Source organism: Colobus angolensis, unplaced genomic scaffold (assembly GCF_000951035.1).
Source record: "Colobus angolensis palliatus isolate OR3802 unplaced genomic scaffold, Cang.pa_1.0 Scaffold11, whole genome shotgun sequence".
Classification (NCBI taxonomy): Eukaryota; Metazoa; Chordata; class Mammalia; order Primates; family Cercopithecidae; genus Colobus; species Colobus angolensis.
The window spans coordinates 6300672-6304637 of record NW_012112030.1 but is presented as its reverse complement, the minus strand read 5'-3'; positions in this window follow the sequence as shown (position 1 = coordinate 6304637).

Genomic DNA, 3966 nt, shown 5'->3' with positions numbered 1-3966 from the left:
GGAAACCAAATACTGCACGTCCTCACTTATGAGTGGGAGTTACACATTGAGCACACATGGATATAAATATGAAAACAATAGACACAGTGGACTACTAGTTGGGAGAGGGAGGATGGGGGCAAGGTTTGAAAAACTATCTTTTAGGTACTGTGCTCACTAGTTGGGTCCGATATACTCAATGAACAATCCTACACATGTACCCATTGTATCTAAAATAAAAGCTGAAATATAAAGAAAAAACAAAGGACCTTAATATTTACATAAAAATTAAAAAGAGACACTTTTTTTGGGTAAAAATAGCTTATACTGTTGATGTTAATGAAGTTAATTTTGATAAAAATATTATATATAATTTATGTGTTATGTATTTATGAAAATAATAACCTATTATTGACTCAAAGCTTTAATCAGAATCTCACATGGGTCTCTGGCCCATAAGAGTTTAATAATTACTTATCTAGATTGATTTCAACTTCCCAACAACTCAACTCCACTACTCCAAAACCCTGATAAGGGTTAAGGGAAAACAAAATCATTTAGGGTTACCCAAATGAGCTGTCCCACTTCTAGTAATGGTGAAGTAGCTTGTTGCAGACCAACTCTTGCACAGAGAACAAGTAACAGGACAAAGTTGGCTTCAAAGCACTGGGGAGGTATCATGGCACTGAGGGCTTGGGGCACATGAGACTACAGATGTAACCAGTATGGATCCATGAACAAAAAACTGCCACTTTTTGCTCCTTCAATTTATGGATCTACATAATCTCTAGAATCTTGATATAATCCCAGGGACAGAGGATAGTTCCAAGAATGACTTCCAAGGAATTTCTTCTTAGCCAGTGGTAATATGAACCACCACCACCAACAAAAAACCTAATACATTGAAAATAATGAGATGCTGTATGTTTTGTGTATTTGAGGATATATATACATATATCTCTATATATATTATTTTAATTTAAAAATAAACTTTACTGTTGAAAATGCAAACTTGGTGAGGGCAGAAAGATCACAGACAAGGCTGTCACTTCACACCTGGAGGGTTGCATGGTGGTGGGTTAGAGGCACTCCTTACTTCCTAGACAGTGCAGCCACTGGGCAGAGGGTCTCCTCACTTGGGGAGACCCAAGTGAGGAGATGGTGGGGCAGCCAGGCAGGTATTTGAGAGTATTTTATGCTAATTTGTGTGTACCTCATATCTGAGTCTAAACATCTCCTTTTTTTGTCACCAACAATCGATGTAATTGTTTTTATCTCAATTCAGATTCAAGAGAATCAAGTTGTGACTGCTTAGTTCAATCATGGACACTCGTTTTCAAAAGAACAACCCAATACTACTTTCAGGAAAAGGATTTGGTTCATAATTTTAATTCAGCTCTCACATCTCCTTTAAAAGAGATCAGGCCAAAACAACAATTTTCACTTTATCTCTGTCTACTAGTATACTAGTATATGCTTTTATTTTCAATCTCTACTAGTTCCCATCTTCTCCATTGCTTGTTTTTGCATTACTCCCTGGACAGGCTCAAATAGCTTATGTTTGTCTGGAGATGTGACCTGAGCCTGCACATAATTCTGCTTTTTCTCTGATTTAGCATTCTTTCTCTTGATTTTGTTTTATATTATATTTTATATTGGTGTATCTCTTCCTTTTGCCTTTGCTTCTACCATTTCAACACTCTTGATTCAAAGGCATGACACTGTAATCTAGAAATGTACACAGGACAAAGAAGTGGAAAGAAGCAGAGAATGGAGCTCGGGTTGCTAATGGTCAAGACCAGAATGTGATTAGGGGAGCATAAATAGGAGACAGATGAGAAACAAAGGGGTCTTTAAACTACTTTACTTCCAGATAGCTAAGGAGAATGTATTCTTTTACTGGACCACCAAGTGACTCAATCCTTGCATTTGTGTTTGTCTCTAAGGGGAACTGGAAACAAACGTTGATGTCTTATAACCAGCCCCTTGTCCTTTTATGATCAAATGCATCTCAAATTAACCATTGGGGAAGTTTTCTGAGCTTTTATCCTGTTTCTCAATGTGTATTTCATTATTTGCTATAGCTATAACTATCTTGTCACTTAAAAAAAAATCCCTGTCCAGTTTAAAACCATTGTTGAAAGTTTTTATGGAGGCTAAATTATGAAGGCATGTTTGGTTACATCTTTAGCCTTTAGTGATTGAACTCAATCTCCAGCCCTTTTTCTTCCCTGGAGGAGTGGGGTTGAAAGTTTCCATCCTCTAGTCAGGTGGTTGGTTCCTCTGGCAACCAGCCCCCATCCTGGAGCAGTCTTGGGGAACATCAGGAGTTACCTCATGAGCATAGACACCAGGCTTGATTAAAAGGTCTTGTTATGAATAATAAAGGACACTCTTTTCATCTTAAAATTTTTTTTTAATGTTCAGCTAGGTAATTATTGTTGATTTTTTTCTTTCATCTTTATTGCCCTCGAGCTGTTTCAGAAACTGGGAACAAAAAACAAATAGATAACGTAGGCTGTTTCTCACACCTTTAGTACTCTAGAACATGATTGAGAAGCCGAGGACAAAACCCAACTATTACAATCAAAGATGCTCTTATCATTTCTATCAACCAGGAAGTTTTAGGGTTTCAGAAGCTCTGTGATGAACAACAATGAAATATACATATTTCTTATAATATCACAAGTTCAATATTCATAGTAGATTTTCTTGTATTCAACACTGCTCACTTGAGAATGTGGAGATGTTTGTGATGTTAATAGAATGATCTACATTTTAGAGACTGTATGTGAATGATGAGGTATTTCAAAGCCCTTGGGTAATGATTGGAGGAAACCAAAATAAACTTCTCTAAGATAACTGCATATTGTTGAGCTGAAAAAGGTGGCAATGTGGGAGAACATTCTTCCCCTCCTTCTGCTTGTCTGTTGGCAGAACAATTTTCAAAGACCAAGGTCTTCCTGCCCTCCTTTCTACTTTTCCCAGCTAAGGAGTAGCTCCTTTATGATACTTGTAAAAGGATTTAGAAGCAGACTTTACTCTTCCTGCAAAAATACCTTCCAGTATTTCATTTCCTTTTGGAATCCTGAAGATACTCTATTCTTTGTCTTTCCACTATCATCCTAAAGGAAGTAGCTGAAGCCACATTAATATAGAGAGTTTATTTGGGCCAAGATTGAGAACAGCTACCTTGGAAAACACTTCCAACTTGCCTTGGGACGTGGTCTAGAGAACAAAGGAAAGACTGAAGATTTTACAGAAAAAAGGATGAATCTGCAAAATCACGGAACCATCCCAAATGCTCATCAATCAATGAGTGGATAAAGAAACTGTGGTATAGATATACAATGGAATGCTACTCAGTCATAAGAAGGAATGTATTAACAGCATTTGCACTGACCTGGATGAGATTGGAGACTATTATTCTAAGTGAAGTAACTCAGGAATGGAGAACCAAACATCATATGTTCTCAATGATTTGCGGAGCTAAGCTACGATGACACAAAAGGTATACGAATGGTACAATGGACTTTGGGGACTTGTGGGAAAGAGTAGGAGGGGGACGAAGGATAAAAGACTACAAATATGGTGCAGGGTAAACTGCTTGGGTGATGGGTGCACAAAAATCTCACAAATCACCACTAAAGACCTTACTCATGTAACCAAATACCACCTGTACCCCAATAACTTATGGAAAAATAAAAATTAAAAAAAGAATGAATCAGGAGAGGGAGTGATTTGAAAAGTTACTCATCAGTAAATTATCATTGGTTTACAGAAACCACATTGATTAGTAATTGGCTATACACTGTTATACTGTAGGGTTCAGTTAGTCTAGAATCCACATAGCAAATGGCTTCAAGAGGTAAATTTAGCTCAAGGTGGGAGTGAGGCACAACTCCTGTCATGTCTCTCTCATGAGTCCACTCTGGACTTGATAGTTTCAAGGCACTCACATCCTCAAATAAAGGTTTTTTTAAATTT